The sequence below is a fragment of the Canis aureus genome, chromosome 1 (genome assembly GCF_053574225.1).
Source record: "Canis aureus isolate CA01 chromosome 1, VMU_Caureus_v.1.0, whole genome shotgun sequence".
NCBI classification, from domain to species: Eukaryota; Metazoa; Chordata; class Mammalia; order Carnivora; family Canidae; genus Canis; species Canis aureus.
The window spans coordinates 91,274,031-91,295,704 of NC_135611.1; positions in this window are offsets into that span (position 1 = coordinate 91,274,031).

The window sequence follows — 21,674 nt, forward strand, 5'->3', positions numbered from 1 at the left end:
GGAAATCCTTCCAGTTCCATTTTGGAGGTCTTAGAAACCATGCTGTTCGAGTCTTCCACTGGTCTGCCTCAGGCCTTGGGAAATAGCCAGCTTCTCTCTCGGCTGGAGCGTGTACGCGACTTCAGCCCTGGGTGTCGTGGAAGAAGACAGTGCCCTGCTCAGTGCTATATGTGGATGTGTAAATTACAGCAGATGATGCACTTAGCAATTATGTTCTTTGCATACATAAGCAGGAACAACAGCTCCCAAACTGCCAATATCCTTCTCAATTCTCACAGAATGACTATGTGTCACACGGTCACGCAGCAGGGGGCCTGGAAATGAGATGAAGGAATGGCACAGTATGAAGTTTCAATTTTGGAGAAGCACCCCTCCTGCGGTAGCGACCAAGCAAACAAGAAAAGCCTCAGAAGGCACAACAGCCTGGCTGTGCACCCCAATCCTCCTGAGAGTGGAGGTGGGACGCGGAGAGGCTGGAGAAAGGGGTCCTAGGGCCAGGGACTTGGATGTCCCTGCACCTGGGGCAGCTGGGGGCCCACCGGGAGGAGGAGGCAGTGTTGCTAAGTAGGTGGGAACTGTGTTGGAGGCTTTCATGAGACGGCTGAAGCTACACCGCACATTTCAAGTGGCTGGATGGGACAGTCAGATAGCATCAAGGAGGACAGGGAGTCTGAAGGACTCCCAGGAACACTGCAGAGCGCATGGGCCCCATCTAAAGGGTAGCTCTGCTCCGACTTATGCAACTGGTGCTAAGCAGGAAGAGCTAACAACTCTTCTGATTCTTCAGGAAAAGCTGAAAATCCTTATGTGGGGAAAGGTTGGTGTGGGTGTGAAACCTGTCTCACTTTTGTAACAATTGGCAACACATTTAAATCAATAAATATAACAAATACAATTTAAGGAATTAAGTTATTTTAAAACACTGTCAAGATTTGTATCAGTTATTTATGCTGAGTAACAAACAACCTCAAAACCAGTGGCTTACAGTGACCTTTTTATTCCCCCCTTGTGACTTATTTGCTGAGGAATTTGAGAAGGCTCCACTGAGCGATTTACTTCTGCATCTGCTGAGGCAACTGGGGCTGGTGGATCTACTTCCAAAATAATAAATACTTTCCCATGTATCTAGCACCTCTGCCTCTATTTTCTTTGCTTCTCTCGCTCTCTCTGTCTCTCACTGTCTCTGTGTCTCTATCTCTCTGAATGGTCTCTCATCCTCCAGGGCCTCTGCATGTGCTTGACTTTCTCATAGCACGGTGGTCTCAGAAAGCCATACATTAACATGGCAGGCAGCTTCCAAGAGGAGGAAGATAGAAGCTTCCAGGCCAGTTAAGAACCACACTCAAAGCTTTGACAGCATCACTCTTATCCTGTCCTGATTTTCAAAGCAGTCACAGTGCTTACCTAATCTCATGAAAGCAGAGGCAGAGAAATGGGTTCTATCCTTTGATGGGTGGTGGCAGGTTCATGCCACATAAGAACTTGTGGGGTAAGAAATGCGGTTTTATGCATCTTCGGAATATACACTCTGCCTCAAGATCAAACAAAGCTCATGTGAAGTGAATATGGTCTGAAGCCCACCTGTTTGCAATCTTTCAGATCAAGAGGGCCTACTGAGGCCGTGTGCGGTATTGAGTAAGAGCATGTATTCTGAAATCAGACCGCCTGGGTTCAGATCCTGGGCCTGTCACTTACTATCTGAGGCATCTTGGGCAGCTTACTTAACTTCTCCGGGTATTAGTTTCTTCCTCTAGTAGAACAATGGTATCATGAGCGTCTCATGGAGATTTTCTTAAGCTAAAGGACTTAATACTTATCAAATGATTAGAATAGAGCTTTACACTGAATACATGCTCAGTAAGTCATAGTGTATTCATTTGCTAGGGCTGCCATAACGAAGTGTCACAAACCAGGTGGTTCAAACAAGACAAATTTTTGTCTCATGGTTCTGGAGGGCAAAAGTCCAAGACCAAGATGTTTGCAGGGATGGTTCCTTCTGAGGACTGTGAGGGAAGCATCTGTCCCAGGCTTCTCTCCTTGGCTTATAAATGGCTGCCTTTCCCCTATGTCCCTTCACACTGTCCTCCCTCTATGTGTGTCTGTCCAAATTTCCTCCTTTTTTTATAAGAACATCCATTATATTGGATTAGGGTCCACCCTAATTATTTAGGGAGGTAACTTGCTTACCTCTGTAAAAATTATACTTCAAACAAGGTCACAATCTGAGGTCCTAGAGTTAGGACTCTAACAAATCTTTAAAAAAAATCGTTTGGTGCAAAATGGTGGCTGACATATCTTTTTTTGAGGGATGCTTGTTCAACCCATAACAGACAGGATTGCTGAGATTCATTCGTGCAGTAGATATTCCTGGCATGGCTATCAGATATACAGAGCACAACCCTCTGCACTAAAGAGATGCTAAAATATATAATGTGTATACATGTAATAGAATACTTACATATATATATATATATATCTTTTGTTCTCATGGAGATTGGAGATACAACACATAGGAAACACGTAGTAGGATTACGAGAGTATAAATGATCAAATAGCACGTGAATGACAGTATGCTGGTGAAATTTGAAGGAGAGAGAGATTCTGTAGCTCATGAGCCCTAGATGAGACTGTTGCCTCTGACAACTGCTCTTCTTGAACACACCTGACTGTTTGCCCCTCTGGCTCTATCATGAGCCTCACTGGACTTTCCCAGAACACACGCTTCGGGTCAGGGACAGTTCCCAGAGCCATCTCATAAACCGCAATTCCTGAACCTGTGGCCTGACCCAGATGCCACCTCCTGGACCACAGATAAGCAGTCATGGCTAATCACACATCCCTGGATGTGGGCCTCGTGAACAGTCTTAGAAGGGAGAGTACTCAGGGGCACCTGGGTGGCTCAGTTGGTTAATGATCCACTCTTGATTTCGACTCAGGTCGTGATCTCATTGTGGTGGGATCAAGCCCTGTGTCTGGCTCATGTGCTGGGTGTGGGACCTGCTTAAGATTCTCTCTCTCCTCTCCCTCTGCCTCTCCCTCTGCCTCTCCCCCTGCTCTCTGCATGTGTGTGTGCTGTCTCTGCCCTCCCCCTGCAAAAAAAGGGGGAAGACTCTGTAGATGAGGCGAACTTCTCAGTAAGAACTAAAGACTACAGAAGATTTCCTCAGAAACAGAGGATAGAAAAGAGGGCCCCCATTTGTGGGGGGAAGTAAGTGAGCACTCAGAAGCAGGGTGGTACACGCTCAGGGGATGTAGGAAAGTGGGTTGGGCTGACTCACAGGAAGACTTTGGGAGCAGAGTAACGGGTAATATGGCTCCTAGAGGACAAAATCTGATCTTACTCTTTTATGACATCTCTTGTGCTTGTATCCCTGGGTGACTGGGAAGGGCCCAGAGGCAATGTCTCTGGTTGTTCTGTTAGATGTTGTGATGTCTGCACATCAGAATGCCTCAGTTGTAGCCGACACACAAGTATGGTACAAAGCAGAATGAGAGTGAGCTGAACATCCAAATGTTGCCTTTTTTTTTTTTTTTTTTTGAGTGCCATGGCTTTCCATTCATATGAGCCCCTAGTGTCAGTCTGTAGAGGACACCTAGCGCCAAATTGCCTCTGACCACAGAATGAGAACATCATGGCAGAGTAGTTATAAGCTTGCACTCCAAACCAGACTATCAGATTCTGGGTACATATCTTACCAGGGGTGAGACCTTGAAGAGTTACTTAGCCTTCTGTGCCTCTGTTTGCACATCTGTAAGATGGACATAAATATTGCATGTACCTGGTGAGTTAATGGAGAGAAATCCTTAAGGAGAGTATAGAAGCATATATAAAGCACTATGTAAATATGAGCACTCATTGATATTGGCGTCAGAAATGTGAAAACTACATACAACTTAGTGAAAATCTCAAAATCCCAAGACTCTGAGAACTTTGTAAGGAGAGGGAGCCTCTGACCATGCAGGAAATGAGAACTAAGAATACATTGTCATCAGCTCCTTATTTCAGTTACTCAAAGGAATCCACATTGGGGTGCCACAAAGACAGAGTGGTATCTTCCTTGATTTCCAAGAAAGAACAGAATCTAGAATTTATTGTGGGGACAACCAAAATAAGGACCCCGATTTTAAGAACTTAGAATTCTGGGGGATAAATCAGTGTGCAATAAGCTACTTTAGCCCTTAAATTTCCTTTTTACTTCCTTCTGCCTCCGAGTGCACCCCCACCTCTTCAACACAAACAAAAAAACAAACCCAAACTCAGTATATAGTAAACAGGCACAAGAAATGTAGGTGTGGAAACTTTCAACACCTGAGCATCACCTTCTTATTATTGCCTCTCCATTCTGAGTTAGATACAGCAATCTTTATAGATATAAAAAATTTACATTCTCTGTATATATATTCTATTTATATGTATAAAAGTATATTGCCACACATTTCAACACACAGGTACTTTGTTGGGTGTGTTTCTTAATACCTCTGCTATTTGTCCAGACTGTCTCTTGCCTTCCCAAATGGTGTTTTTAAAAATTGTAATCCTGCAGAGAATTTAACAGAGTCTAGAAATACTGTTAACCTAGATCTTAAATCAAGCCCTAGAAAGATGTTGAAACAGAGGGGCACCTGTGTGGTGCAGTCGATTAAGCATCTGACTCTTGGTTTTGGCCCAGGTCCTGATCTTAGGGTCATGGGATTGAGCCCCGAATCAGGCTCATCACTCAGCAGGGAGTCTGCTTTGGATTCTCTGTCCCTCTCTGGTCCTCCTGCTTGTGCTCATTTTCTCAAATATATAAATAAATCCAGGGGCACCTGAGTGACTCAGTCAGTTAAGTATCTGCCTTCAGCTCAGGTCATGATCCCGGGGTCCTGAGATGGAGCCCTGTGTCATCCTTCCGGCTCAGCAATGAGACTGCTTCTCCCTCTCCCTCTGCCCTTCCCCCTAGTGCTTGTTCTCTCTTGCACATCTCTCTCTCTCTCTCTCTTTCTCTCTCACTCTCTCTCTCTCTCAAATAAATAAAATCTTCAAAACAAAAAAAATTTTTTAAATAAAAAAATCTTTTAAAAAATGTTGAGATAATATATAACCATGTTAAAAAGAAAATAAACAGAAACCCACCAATGAAACTTTATTTTTCAACTCCTGAGAATGGGTTTTGGGGGATAAGAGTTCCAACTATTATCCTGAGAGCAAGGGAAACCAGGACTAGACAGGGCAGCACAGGGTGCAGGTACTACAGGCTTTGAGGGAAACGGCACAGACTTAACCTCCTATCCCATGTGTTTGGCCTTGAGCATCCTCTTTCTTTTCAGTACCCCTGCAGACTTGAGAAAAAGATCTTGGCCTAAATTGCATGTGAAAATGACTTTGTAGGTCTCAATCCGGCTCTTGTGGCTGAGGGTAGCCCTGCATAATTTGACATGATTTGGCCTGATTGACAGTGAGAAGCAGACTGCAGGATCTCACAGGTCAAGACAATAGAGGAGTTTGGCCCAAGGACCCCAGAGCACTCTGGATAGCAGCCTGCAGTGGACTGAGTTCTTCCACAGATGAGAGGATCCAGTAAGCTCGTCTGAGATGCCTTAGGTTGTCCACAGAGCAAGGGAAAAATACACTCCAGCAAATCAAAGTGAGGTCTTTCAACTTGACCAAACTCGAACAGGGTGAGGATCCCCCAGGGAGGAAAAACCTGCAGAGAGACAGACCTTCACGTGCTGTCTGTTCACAGGCAGGAAACCATGAGCATTCTGACAGCCCCAAGGATCCTTTCATCGCCAGCCCATCTCCATTCTGATTGGAGCCATCTGTGCAGCCCCATCCACACTTTCTCTAACCCTGTCATTCACCTCCAAAAGCCTAATGATTTTTAGGGTAGATTGAATTTGTTGGCAGGCATCCTTGACTCTGAGCTTCCAGAGTCATTATCATTTGACAGATACTGAATGCCCAATTAGCAGATGCTCATTGGGTACCTGTCCCCTCAATTTGGTTGTGCTGAGTAATATCCCATTGTATATACACCACGTCTTCTTTATCCATTCATCTGTCGTTGGATATCTTGGCTCCTTCCACAGTTTGGCTATTGTGGACATTGCTGCTATAAACATTGGGGTTCTGGTGTCCCGGTGTTTCACTACATCTGTATCTTTGGGGTAAATACCCAGTAGTGCAATTGCTAGGTTGTAGGGTAGGTAGCTCTATTTTAACTTCTTGAGGAACCTCCACACTGTTTTCCAGAGTGGCTGTACCAGCTTGCATTCCCACCAACAGTGCAAGAGGGTTCCCCTTTCTCCACATCCTCGCCAACATTTATTGTTTCCTGTCTTGCTAATTTTAGCCATTCTCACTGGTGTGAGGTGGTATCTCACTGTGGTTTTGATCTGTATTTCCCTGATGCCAAATGATGTGGAGCATTTTTTCATGTGCTTGTTGGCCATGTGTAGGTCTTTGGAGAAATGTCTGTTCATGTCTTCTGCCCATTTCATGACTGGATTGTTTGTTTCTTGGGAGTTGAGTTTGAGAAGTTCTTTACAGATCTTGGATACTAGCCCTTTATCTTATATGTCATTTGTGAATATCTTTTCCCATTCTGTAGGTTGTTTTTTAGTTTTGTTGATTGTTTCCTTCACTGTGCAGAAGCTTTTCATCTTGATGAAATCCCAATAGTTCATTTTTGCTTTTGTTTCCCTTGGAAAGTGAGGCCAAACTGTTGCAAACAAGGCAAATGAAGGGGACATCTTGTCCCTTACCACTCCACTGCTTTTTACTTTTTTCTTCTGTTCCTCTCCCAATGCCTCAGACCATTCCTGGTTACTGTCCAGTGAGTTGACCACCCTTCTGCATGCTCTTATGGAGGGAGAATCTAGTAGACTCCTAGCCCTGTGCTAATCACTGTGCCACTTATCTCGGTATAATGGTTCCACAAAAGTCCTTGTAGAGGAGGAAACTGAGCTTTAAAATGGCTAAGTGGGGGGATATCTGGGTGGCTCAGTGGATGAGCATCTGCCTTCAGCTCAGGGCATAATCCCGGGGTCGCAGGATCAAGTCCTGCATCGGGCTCCCAGAAAGGAGCCTGCTTATCCCTCTGCATATATCTCTGCCTCTTTCTCCGTGCTTCTCATGAACAAATAAATAAAGATAGATAGATAAAGGCTAAGAGGGATTCAAAGCAAGTTTGGTCCAACTTAAAAGTTCATGGTCCTTCTGCTTGGCTAATCAGCTTCTTAGAAGCATGGAAGCAGAAGACTTGGTCTTTCCTTCAATGAGCTCACAGTCAGAAACCTATACAATGTGGGAGAAATGAAAAAAAGAAAGAAATTTGTAAGTGATGGATATTGCTTAGACATACCAGAAGATGGACGCCTCACAGAGAATGTGAGCATAGATGATAACAGAGAAACTTACATTTTGTCCCTGGGCAGAAGCTTCCAGGTTTCAGTTCTTATGGCCTAATTCATTGTTAGAGCTTAATTTTAGCATAATAATAATATAGATATCATCGATTCCCTTGTGAGTCCTTTTACAAAGGTCATTTACAGTTAAATCCTAGAAATGGAGAGCTCCCTTAGGGTTCCAATTTTTTTTTTCTTTCAGTGATATTTTCCATTTGAAATGTGAAAATTCTAATGAATAAATAGAATTCTAATGAATAAATAAATTCTAATGGATAAATTCTAATGAATGAATTGGTAAGCAATGGGAAATATGAGCTACTTTCAATCTGGGGGACTTTCCTGGTGTCCCTCAATTTATTCCTAAGTATAGTCCATTTATTCCTAAGGCTCTTTATCCTAAGATAGCAGATGTGCTAACGAATACAGAAAGCCAACTGGGTGTTTATCCAAAGAATACAGAAACACTAATATGAAGGGATACATGCACTCCAATGTTTATAGCAGCATTATCAACAATAGCCAAATGATGGAAACAGCCCAAGTGTCCATTGAGAAATGAATGGACTAAGAAGATGTGGTACACACACACACACACACACACACATGCACGCACACGTGCACATGCACACACACACACACTAGAATATTACTCAGCTATAAAAAAGAACAAAATATTGGCACCTACAACAGCATGGATGGACTGAGAGGGTTTAATGCTAAGCAAAATAAGTCAGCTGGAGAAAGACAAATGCCATATGATTTCACTCATATGTAGAATTTAAGAAACAAAACAAATGAACAAAGAAAAAAAGACACAAACTAAAACACAGATTCTTAAGTATAGAGAACAAACAAGGGTTACTAGGGAGGTGGGTCCGAGGATGGGTGAAATAGATGATTAAGAGTCCACTTACCTCAGTGAGCACTGAGCAATATATGGAATTGCTGAGTTGCTACATTGTATACCTGATACTAATACAACATTGTATGTTAGCCACACTGGAATTAAATTTTTTTTAGAAAATGAATGTAGTAAACCATTTAGGTATTTTTCTTCAGAGAGTTGATGAGTGAAATAGAAATGGTGTCTCTGTTTACATTTATTTTACGCCTACTTTTAGGCTGATTGTCAGAATGTGAATCATCCAGGATTCTTAGCTGGCCTTATTTCTTGCCTGAGAGCATTTGCATTAAGAGAACAACACAGCAGGGTTTGAAGTTCCCATCATTTCATTGGCTGGCATATGTATATAAATAAAGATTTGATAGGAAGATAGAAGGGGCCATTTTCTATTACCTAAGCTATTCTCTTGTTATTCTTTTTCTGTGTTTCCATCATATATATGTTCAAGAGTTGTCTGTGCTTAGAACAATCTTTACCCCTTCTACACAAAAGACAGATTCATACTGACCTGCATCATCTTTCACAGAATCAAAAAATCTCAGATTTAGAAGGATCATAGGAAATATTCCCAGATTCCAAATAAATACTTATGTATATTCTATAGATACCCCTAATATTTTCTTGAACACTTTCAGTGACTAGGGTAGCCTTTTGGGGAGGAAAAGGTAGAGTTACTTTAGTAAAGAGACTCAGCAAAATGTTTCCTTTTTTCTTTGCTTTTGTGCATTAGACTGGATCTGCTCAGCCCTCTTTGCCATGGCTGACCTTCAGATACTTACAGACAAATATCACATTTTCTACATCTTCTCTTCCTCCAAGATAAACATCTTCTATTGAGAAAACCACTTTATACATCTGCCATGATTCTGTCCTGGCCCTTAAAGTAGTAATTTTCACCCTCCAGAAGTATTAAGGAAGACTATTTGACTTTTTCCTGTCCCTTTCATGTTTTTCCCCAAGAGCTGAGGAGAACCATGTCTAACGGAGGAGATGGATACAAGTCCAGAACATGTGAGGCCAAGCCTCTGATTGGCCATCTTTTTGGCAAACCTGTTAGTGATTTCACCTTGCTCTTGTTTCTGTATGGTAAGAAGACCTGGATGAAAGCCCAGTGCTGCCTTCTAGAGGCCCAGCTAGAGAATCTTCTCCATCCTTGCTCTCTGTATTTAACAGATATGAGATGCTCTTGTCTACAGATGCTCCTTGACATGGATGTCTGTTCCATTAGTTCAGTCCTTGCAAGCACAGCTCCTAAAATCTATTTGGTGCAGGTCCCAAACCATATCTATGAATGCAGTTTTGCCAGCAGTAAAGATGAACGTCTGAGCTCCTCAGCATTTCTCAGTTGTTTCCCAGTGTGAATGGAGAAGAGCTGCAGTTATCACTCAGAGAGGGAAACACCCCAGCAAATTGCTTTATACTGTCTATGTCAGTTTCTAGCCTTTAGAACATACTCCAGTTTGTCAAAGTCCTATCAAAGTGTGCTTCTCAGCACTGAACAAAACAACCAAGTGTGGACTGACAATGTAAAAAGTTTTCTGTGTTCCAGGCACTAAAACTCGATAACTACATATGTGAGTCACAGAGCCTGAGTATTTTATACACACATCATATATTACTTGAATAGTCTCCCACAGAATATTGCTCCTTTGCAAATCCAGTGAGTTACCACCAACTTCCTCTTTGCCCCATCACTTTCAAATAGGCCCCTTTCCGATCATGAAAGCAAGGCATCCACAGGGCTTTGAGTTCTCTGCTGGAGAGATCTGCACATGGGAGAGCCATGAATAAGATCACCCGTTAATGAAAACCACACAAGGGAACGAGCCGACCATAACGCATTCCATCACCTCTATCCTTTAGGGGCTGGGCCTAGAGTCCTTTGGATTCCAGATGGCTGGATGAAGGAGTTTCATTTACTTTTCAAACCATGAAGGACTAGAGCTTTGAGGACATTTTCTACCCTGTGGGTTATCAATCTCCTTGTTCTGTTTCTTGGACTCACTGTACCAAGGGCAGACATCTGTACTCAGGAAAGCTGCTTTTTTTCAGTTACCCACTTGATTAAAATACAGTTTGTGGGATCTCTCAGCCTCAGAACGGATTCCTTTAATAAGACCAAAATAAAATGTGTGGGGCCAAAGGAAAGGAATGGCTCCCTTTGATGAAGGAAAACGCCTTGATTTCTAAAATGCCCAAGCTCTAGATGGAAAGTCTTCCAGGGAGGGGGGGAATCCTCACCTGATTTTCCCTGCTTCTAGGCCTCCCTGCTACCACCACATCAGCACCAGAGGTACGGTGCCACCTTTTTCAAAGTTTGTCCTAGTTTGGCTTCTCCCAAAAGCAGAGCCTGGAGTAAGGACCTGGATGTGGTTGTTCTTTTGGGAGGTGACCGCTGAGAGCATATGGGAGGGATTGGGAAGTGAGACAAGGTTGTGGGAAAAGCCAAGCAAGGGTATGTTGATGAGGAAGCTACTGCTGAGGACACCTTGGGCTCAGAGCTGCTAGATACCCTCTAGAAAACTGAACCACACCTCTGAGTTCACCCACCAGAGACTGAGGAGGCTGAGGGATTCTTCTACCAACTCTCCTCCCTCATTGCTCCAAGCTACCCCTGGAAAATTTAAATCTTTTGGTCATCTGGGTTGTACCCGGTTGAGCGGAGCAAGCCCTCTGGATGTCAGAGAAAGGCCTCAGGAGAGAGGAAGAGGGAAGGAGGAAGCCGTGATGAGAAGCAGTCAACATACCAGGCCCTGTCTCTTCTAGGAGCAAGTGCACCCAGGTAGGTCTAGTGGATATGGGATGAAGCATCCATGGTGCCTGCTGTACAACTTCAGGATCTCAAGTACGAGGGAAAAGAAAACACTTGTTTTGCTTTCCATTCACCCAAATGAAAAAAAAAATCTTGTTATTTTAAAAATCTAATCCTTTGAAATACTAAGATATAATTAGAAAGGAAGTAAAAACAGAGAATATAAAGCCACAGGTCTCATTTACAGGTTGCTGATCCTCAATAACTGCGTGGTGTCTTCTAGGATGGCTCATTTTTACAGAGCCTTGCCAAGCTGCCTACTTGCCCCGAAGCAGCAGTGTCTGTGTCCCTTGGTCAAAACACACTACCTCTTGCCACACAGGAATAGCCGGTCAGCTTCTCGTCATGTTCATTGTCAAGGTCAAAATGACCATAGCAACCCCCTCCCATGGCTGTTTTGTTTTCTTGTGAGAATAACTTGTGCATATTTGCCCTACAACAGTTTATAACAGGCTGTTTGGGAGCACCTCCAGTGCTAGACCCTCATTTGAGCCCTGGCACTTGGCGTGCTGTATGACCTTGACAAGCTGCTTAATTGCTTTGTGCCTCAGTTTCTTCGTCTGTCAGAAATAACAGAAGTCCCATACACAGCACTATGAAGGTTTAATGAATTAATATAGAGACAATGACTAGCACATAAAAACACTATATGGATGTTCGGTGTTATTATCGTAAGATTAGAGTTTACACTCAGGTCATTATCTTTCTTTCCAGCTTCGCATCATGAAGTGACCTTCCATCTCAAAGTCGCTCTGTAATGCCACAGCTACTCAGTAGCCACCATCTGCAATAAGAATCAGTGCATTCACAGTAATAAGAAGGCCTTTCTAATGGTGAAATCATTACCGAGGCTGGAGTGAAATGCTAGGGTCCCATCTCCTTCTTTAACATATGTGAGTTTAGCCAGGTCAAACAGAATCTTTTCTGGTCTTTGCTAATACCTTTAAATTGGAAGGTAGATTCTTGCTAACTCAGGTCTAGAATAACTCACCATAGGCAGAAATTTCTGTCTCTGAACATGGCTGTCTCCTCTGTGGTTCCACGTGGCCTGAACCAGATCCTTTCCTTGAAGCTTCTCTAAGAGCGTGCTGTGAGATCATTATTGTACACATCCTGATTAGACTCCATCGCCTCTACTGTTTTCATTCTGTCTATCCTATGGAAGTTTGTGAGTCTCTGAATTAGAAAAAAGTACAATCAACTTCATCATTCTGGCTACTTATTGTAGCGAAAGGCTACATGGAAAAGTTTCTGGGTGCCTGGAGAGCTTCACTTATTCCTGTGTCCCTTACTATAAATGACTGAATATTTAATCTATCTATAGCTAACAAGCTACCCCACCTCTTCTTTTCTCTCTAGACTTCTATTTCTAGAAAATGACCAGAAGCACAAGGTTGCAAAAGTTTTTTCAGGTCCTTAACGAGAACCCAAGCTTGGGTCATTCTGTGTTGATGCCACCGATAGGGAAGATACTGTAAGCCAGACTCAGACACCTCACATTTGCATTTACCTGAGTCTACCCCTCGCACCCCATCCTACCATCTCTTAATTACAAAACACAAATCACTCTACCTCCTGTGGTACAGAACAACTCGACCTCTACCCACCCTGGTGGATCATTACTGTATGCTGGGCCAGCCACTGAATTGCCACATGGGCTCCTAAGACTTATTAAATCAGGGGTCACCTCTTAAGAGTCTTATATGTCCTAATTCAGTGTACTGATTATTGAGAGTTGAAAAATAATTTACCCCCAAATGGTATTAGCATTTTTTGCCTATGTGTTCCATGTCGTCTCCCCACTAGTCCGACATGGCATTTTGTATTGTAATTGCCTAGTTACTTGTCCATCTCCCCAAATAGACTGTAGGGAGCAGAAACCCAATAATGCTGAGTGATTTTTTTGAGACCACATAATCAGGAGAGAATCCCAATATAGAAATCAGGCTTCTCTGCTCATAGTCCATTGTGCTGTTCATTAGCAGCAGTGCGTCGGTTCTGAAAAGGGTCTTCTCAGAAGGAGCATTGAGATGGCAGCGCACCAGAGCTCAGAAGGCAGACATTGTGCTCTCAGCTCAGTCACTCACCTCCCGAGCCCTGATGTCTCTTGTCTGAACAAGACCAGGATCTCCAGAAGGTTGTGAAGGTCTCACTCTAAAGGTCCAAGATTCTACTTGAGACGATCACTAGGCAGTAATAGTCCTGAGAGAAAGAGAGAGTGAGCAGTCATTATGCTCAACAAATATATATTCATTTAACAAATATTTATTCAGCATCTATTATGTGCCAGACCGGATGCCAAGCACACAAGAGAACAAAAACCATAATGCTGCTGCCCACTGGTAATTAGTGTTTTGATCGTAGTGGGGTCACTGGCCTGCATCTCTCATTGAGGATCTTGGGTGAACAGAGTGATGGGACTGTCATCAGCATACTGGCTTTTGAAAAATCCTCTCATGGTCGTGTGTGTGTGTGTGTGTGTGTGTGTGTGTGCGCGTGCACACACGTGCCTACTCATGAATGGGCATGCACACATGCGTGTGTAAAGTGCTGGGGATAGGTGGCAGAGAGCATGCTGGTGAAACCACCACACGCAACATTGGCACATCTCAAATTCCTGAAACAAACAAACAAACAACCATTAAACAACAACAAGGCAGATTGGGTGTGTCCAGCACAGATGCCCCTGCCCATTAACATGCAGTTTCCCGATCAAGTCATCGTTGCTCCCTCCTGCCAAGATGCCAACAGGAGTGCCCAATTAGTGCCAATTTGTTTCTTGTAACACGGACACCTGTCACCAAAGAGCTTGACAAAAACAACCAACCCAGTCACTGCAGATCCGACCTGGGCCCAGACTAATCACCTCGAGGGAAATAGGAAGCCTTCAAATCCCATTGCAAATTCTCCAAGGGACCCCATTCCTCTGCCCGTGGACAAATTTATGGTGTATTTCTGACTGATGGCAAGACACCGACTGGCAATTGATATTTTTTTTTCTTTAAATGCAAGTTATCAGCCTTCCCTTGCAGTCAGCTACAGGCTCCCCCCTGGCAGTTCAAGACTCACAGTGATAATGGATTATCTTTTCTTTTAATAGCAAACCGCCTTCCACTGAGATGGAATGGAAGTTGCAGGAGAATGAGAACAGATTGCACCGAGAAGTCCTTTAACTCTCTTCAGGAAACACCTCTAGTTCAAGCATTTTACAAAAAATAACCTTTAAAAACTAACCAGGTTTCTGCTGCGTGGTTGAGCCAGCCATGAGGGTTGTGCTGGTTACATCTGAATTAGCCCTGCTTGACAATCGCTCTCAAACTCGGTTCCTACTTCACGCCAGCAGTTCTGCTCCCTGGGTGTGTGATCGTATGGGGCAGACGCCTTCGAAGGAGCTATCGGACCCAGATTAAGAACGCATCGTATACAAGAAGCAAATGAGAAGGCACGACATTTTCCCAAAATCACCCAGGCAGGAAAATCAACACGTCCTGCTCTTCAATAGAGGGCCCATCTCGCTCCCTGCTTTATGGGGAGCAGAAATGTCTGGAATCTAAATCTGCCACAGGAGGGGTTTCTTTGCCTTCTCTCGATGCTGTGAGCTGAATGGCAGATTTCATCACCTCCATTGTAAGGCACCTCTCATTATGAGAAACCAAACACAGATCCTGGCTCCTAACTGGAGTATTAATAATGAAAATGGATTATGTGCATCCTGTTTGCTAAGCAATTATCCCAAGGCAAGGATTGAGTCCAGATTTTTTGCCTCACTGCCTGAGTAGCAGAACATGAATAGATAGACAGGTATTTGCATGCAGTGTCTCTGACCTGGAGAAAATGTCAGGAGCTTGGGAGACGACCGGGAGAGCTGTAGATGCATATTCTTTTGAAATCTGGTTGGGATTTTCAGTCTATTCTTGGAAAAGGCAAAGAAAGGGGGAAAGACTCTGGATTTGCTGTCACTGTTTAAAGATAGCCTCCTGAGTCGAGGCGAGAGCATTTTACTTTGCCCACCGTAAGTTTTTCATTAACTGCGAGTGACTCCGGCTCCTACCTTCTCAAGGAGATGAAATGAGTTTTATGTGGTTGATGATGAGGGGTGCTTTCCCTAGATCTTTTATAAAATCTAGATCTGATCTTCTTAACCTAGGCACTTTTTAATAAGAGTAGGCATTTCTCTGATGCCTTGGATCTAAATTTTCCTCTTCCCTTCATTCGCTTGCTGGGCTCCTGCAAGGTGCCAGCTGACTTCCTCTCTCTGATGCCCATGTGCTATTTTGGGGCCGTGCATCTAGGCTAAAATGAATCTGTGCTCAGTGTATGCAGTGCTTTGGGATCCTTCGGAGAAACCACTGCCAACAGCTGTGTCGCCTCCCGTCTCTCCCTGCCCACCCTCCTGCTCCTTTATGGTATACTCGCACATCAAGATGGCAGATTGAGAGGCAGCAGTGAGCATTCCTACGGACAAGCTTCATTATTCCCACAGGACCAGAGAGTCATCTTAGAAGATAGAGGGGAATATCAGGGGCAGGACATCCCTGTGGCAGTCACTCAACCCCTAACAATGACTTCACAATAGATTAAAATTGCCTGGAAAATGGATAGACATCTGTGGCACATCCACACAGCGGAATGCTACTCAGCAATCAAGATGAATAAGGTGCTGAGGCACACAACTCCAGGAGCGAATCTCTGACTCATTATTCAAAGTGAGGGCGGTCAGACATAAAAAGCAATGGTTTCTTGGAGTTGGGGCAGAGAGAGAGGTTCACTGAAAAGTGTGACCAAAAGTCCTGGTTTGCTTGAGACTGTCCCAGTGTTAGCTTATAATGTCTCCCTTTCTGGAAATACCTCAGTCCCAGGCAAACTGAGACAGCCGGTCCCCCTGGACCTGGACAGAGGGATTTTTAGGAGGATGGGACTGTGCTTTGCAAATATCCCAGAGCTATACACTTAAAAGGTAAATTTTACTCTCTGCAAATCATACCTCAGAAAAGACTGGAAAGAGTTGCCTAGTGTCTCATCAGTCCCCCCATTAGACAGTGCGTTCTCTGCATGCAGGGATTCCGTGTCCCATGTCATTGACCCCTAGCACTGACATGGCACGGCATGGAATAATTTGCTGAAAGATTGCACCATGCTCCTGTTTCTCAGCTGCTACCTGTTGTGCTACCACCAATAGATTGTTTAAACTATCCAGTGGTCTCATAGCATGGAATTTTCTCCACAGAACTACAAAAAATTAAGGTTTTATCTCTTTCTTTTAGATTGTGTTTTGATAGCTATGGTCTTGAAATGAGACAACAATAATAATCAGTGCTTTCCAAGTATCCTGAGCATAATGAATTCCTAGAATACTTGTTAAAAGAAAAATACAAGTTCCTGGAACCCTATCTAGACCCGTCAGATCTGAATTTCCAGGGGAAGGGCCTGGGAATCTGTATATTTAACAGGTGTCTCCAAAGATCCTTCAGATCTATCATGGAAAGCAGGAAGACAGAAAACCTGGGCTCAGAAAACCTCAGCACTAGCCTCAGGTGTGGTCCTATCCTGGCCCCCATGTTGCCCATGTGATGCTTCTGCTAGAGTCTTTCTCCTGGCGCATCATTTGTTCATTAATTCTACTTGGGAAATATTTATTGAGCACCTACTCTGCACTAGGGCTACAGCTGTGAAAAAGCAAACAAATAAATACACAAGATAAGCTCAGCCACTGGTAGGTAATGTGAGGGAAACAGCAGAGCAACGTGGTAGGGTAGTGCCTCGACTGGGTACTTCTTAAACACAACAGTCAAGAAGGATGCGGTCTTTGTGGATTTCTGGTACTGACCTTCAGCAGGTTTCTCATGGCGAGCAAAGTTGGAAAGCCAGAAGCGTATGCCCCAGTCCCAGCATTGCCATCAACAGCTGACACAGACTAGCCACAGTGTCCTCATCTGTAAAATGAGGGGTTAGATCTGAATGTTCATCTCTAAGGTCCCACCCAATCCCAATGTTCTGTTTCTGGAGTTTATTATTCGAATAAAATAAAACTAATCTGATACATATTTAATGATATACGTAATTGTTTTCATGTTGCATGATAATTAGCTATCAATGGTCAGCAGCTCACATAAATGACTGTAATTAATATTTCTTATACACAGCCAACCCAAATTTTGCTTTTTTTTCTCTTCCCACTTTATTATTTTGTAATTAGCATCCAGGTCCTCTGTCCTTCTGTACCATGTACCCTTCTCTCTCATGCACCCACATAGCAATATTGACACTTTAAAATATCTGGGTACAGTGTATTATCCCCTGAGATAATTTGGTGTTCCAGCCACCACTGAGGGGCCTTTCAGATAATACCTGCTCTTGGCTCTTTCATATAATGTCTTGAGTGCTAGAAGGACCAAAAGAAGCCATGAAAAGTTTAGACCATTCATGTATTGTCTCCCCTGTTGGTTTTCCAGAAAATTCCAATTTTCAGACAATATATGAATATTAACCCAATGTCTTTGGCTCTGAGACTCTGGTAGCAGAAAGAAACGTGTATTATTTTGGTTGGGCTATCACAACAAAACACCACAGACTAGAGGACTTAAACAACAGAAATTTATTTTCTCACAGTTCTGGAGGCTAGAAATCCAAGATCAAGGAGTCAGCAAGTTTGGTTCGTCAGAGGCCTCTTCTGTTGGCTTGCATATGGCTGCCATCTTTCTGGATCCTCACATGGTCTTTCCTCTGTGCATGCATGTTTCTGGTGTCTCTTTCTGTGTCCAAATTTCAGATTGATTCACAGCCTACTTAGAAACCTCATTTTAATTTAATCATCACTTTAGAGACCTTATCACCAAACACTTACATGCTGAGGTACTTTGGGGTTAGAACATAAGCATATGAATGTTGAAGGGAACACAATTTAACCATTACAGGATGTAAGCTGTGAGGAAGAGTACACTCTCTTACAAATATACAAAAACTGGGAAGGCAGTCTTTCCTCTTGGTCTGCAATTCCCAGACCTGCTCTTCTGAGATCCCTCAAGAAAGCAGTCCATGCCATTCGCTAATGATCAGAGCTTCACACACCTTTCCACCGCAGGAATGGAAGTCTTAAAGGATGTCAATACTTGATACCTGATAAGCAAGCCTTGGGGGTGAGGAAGACTTCCTGACATCTTATCATAGTCCATCCCTCTTTTGATAAGGAGAAGGCAGGAAGCTGAGGGTGAACCTGGCCAGCTCTGCAGGCCTGGTGGATATTCTGTGCCAGTCCACTCATGGTCAGACAGATGGGCTCATGGTCCACTGAGTGAGCCAGCTTGCAGCAGGCCCCTGCGGGCACACAGACTCGTGCTCCCTTCTGCACTCTCTACATTGCATCAGGGCCCCCGTGACTCCCCAGTGGCAAACTGATTGTGAGATTTGAAAACAGAAACTCAAGGGTGAGAGACGCTTGCTCATAAGCATTTAAAACAAAGCAGCAATGGAAGAAAGCCCCCAAACCCCCCAGGACCATTTTCAAAGGGTCAAGAGCAGCAACTCTACCCTTTGCACAGTATGATAGGCATGAAAGCACTCTGTCATGGAGAAAAAATAGAAATGTAAGCAAAGAAAAGTAGATCCAGGGACAGAATTGGAAAAATAGGAATATGTAATGCTAGAAAAGGATTTTACTTTAATTGGTCTCTTAATAGTATAGGCTTTTCTTTCTTTCGTTCTCTCTCTTTCTCTCTCTCCTCTCTCTTCTCTCTCTTCTCTCTCTCTCTCTTTTAAATCCGTGATCTGAAAACAAGAGGCCTAGGTTTCAGTCTTCCTGCTCTGTTACAGTCAATGAGCTAGTCATCTCAACCTCTCTGGGTATGGTGTCTACAACCTTGGTTTGAAGAAATTGTAGAAAACATTATCTTGGAGATTGGACATTTTCTTTCTGCTAATGTTGACAAAATAAGAACTGATCCAAATAATTAGTGAAGGAAAACTTAGTTACTGTTATACTCTTTCTGTTTGTTAAGTCAGCTAACTTGTGCATACTAAAGTCTCCTGTTCTGTTTCCAACAAAACCCATGATTGCTCATCTATAGAGTGGGGATAATATCTGTCTTGCTAGGTTTTCTGATGATTAAATTAGATAAGGATGTAAATGAGACAATGGCGGTTGCATAGCAGATGCTGAATAAGTGTTAGTTCTTTTCTTATTAACCCTGGTAACCCCCTTGGTGCCCGGCTGGGTTGTGTGATAAATATTTGACCGTAGCATGGAGGCACCACTCTGGTGAGAACCTAAAGCAAATATAGACCAAAGGGACTAAGACCATCAAATAAGGGGGTGCTGAAGTTGTCTATCCTCTTATTCCCTAAAACACAGTGCTCTGTGCCTAAACAAACATGCTCAGATTTGCCAAGAACTTAAATTTCCAGCTGTCATATTTCAGTATATGCTCGGCATAACCTGGTGAACTGCAATGGTTCCGGATGGCCTGAGAAGGGCCAAGACCTAAAAAAGGCATTCCAGGTGATTATTAATAATAGTGGGAGTCCAGCTGTGTTCAAAGGGGCAGTCATGAGAGTACAATCAGCAGCAACATAGTAGTGAGTCCATGAGGACTTCACACGTGATTTTATTTCTTGTCACAATTCTTCAAGGTGGCAGTGATAGTCTCACTTTCCTGATAACGGAGTTGTTGCTCCAAGAGATGAAGAACCGTGTCCAGCATTTGAACTCAAGACCCCTTTTCTCCAGAGCCCTTGTAGGCTATGCTTCAGGGACAGATAATCCAGGAACAGCGCTTTAGAACTAGACACTTGCATTAGGGATTTTGGTCAGGTGGTACCCGGTGATCAGGCTATGAGCATAGGGTCAAGACAAACCTCCAGAGTTGTATGAGGACCATCCAAACACAAGAAGGGTCTCCTGATGGATTACTGAGATGGGATCTCAGACCTTAAGGGTAAAGTAGAGTTCCTGAGTTCAGTGCAGCGCATAAGACAAATGGTCTCTGGACAAGCCAGAAACCTTATTGTAAGAATAGAGATAAAAGGTCTGAGGCAGATAAGCAGCCTGTATGGCTCCATGTTCTAACATATAGAGCAGAAGCCTCCTATGTTCTGACAATGATAGTTCCTAGAATTATCAAAAGGATGGGAGAAGCAGAAGGGGAGAAAAGGAGTCCCTACTGGGAAGAGAGAAATGTTCTGAAAGAATCCAGTTCTGGTTCATTGAAAGTTATGGTAATCAGACCAGACATACCTCCCAAAGGATTTGAGAGCATGAGCTTTGGTGCCATCCACTGTCATCTGTTTTATCTTAAAGCCCAGAAAGTTTGTTTATGTGGCGAACAAGCCCAAGAACTAGGGTCTGTCTCATTCTTTATATGAGAGAGCCCTTTCTAGAGAATCTCACAGAACCGTCTGCTTCCTGGTATAACGCATGACTTAAACTGAGTCTTATCAATGCCCATCTCAGCATAGTGTCCTGCAAAAGATAAAAACTGACATTCAAATAAGCACTGAAAAGTAATTTAAATATTTACTGAAATCTCTCAGAAGCACCAGAGAAGATATTACATTTTATGACACAGAAAGATCCCAGTGATTCTCTTTACCTGTCTTTCTCCCCAAAGTCCCATTCATTACTGTTGCTGCTTACTCCTCCTAAATATTTTTTCTCTCTTCCTCCCCTAAATCTAAAAAAATCCCTATCATGGCAGAAGGCAGAAGGAGGAAAGCTATAAATAATAGGCACCATTTTCTATTTTCTCCCCATCACAGCTTCTCTGGGTGGATTGTGAACATAGAGCAAACCAGCACTGGGAGAGCCATCAGCTATTGTTGATCACCTGGCTTTACTCCCCGTGCCATCTGCTTTGCAAGTGTCTCCCTGCCATTGCCACCAAATAGACACACACAGTCATTCTATCAGCCGAACACCTAGTGAAGTGTTGATCCTGCACAGTGCAGAGTGAAGTGAGAGACGTGTAAGACACAAACCCTGCTCTCTAGGAACCTAGAATTAAATAAAGATGATAGGATATACATCGAAATTACTGCAATAAAATGTATTCAGTGATTGGTCCATAAGATGTGGATTAAGATCCAGGATACTCTGGAGAATCAACTGAAACAAATCCCACAATATACTCACTACCTACTCCTGCTTCCATCTGCAAGACACTCATACAATCTTCTTGTTTCTTTTCATATATTACAAAGATATTTCTCCAGTTATGTTACCTTAAAGGAGAATGAAATTAGATCAAAATGGACATCGGTCCAGACTTGATGGAAGAGAATGCACTAAAAGAGAAAAATGAGTCTTCGTAAAAGAAATAACAATCTGACCAATAGCCTTGTGAGAATAACCAGAAGCCCTCAAGAATTTTATGTTATCAATAGATCTTACTGACCTAATCTCTACAGTGACTATCATCAAGACAATTTCTGAGAAATAATCTGATCATGTCTCATTGAAAATGTCTCATCACTTTTGAGTCTCCCTCTTATCCTCTGATTATGTCCAAATCCTTAATATGCTGCACAAGTTCATCTTTGAGTAGATTCCCTCCTATCTCCCTAGGCACGTACCAG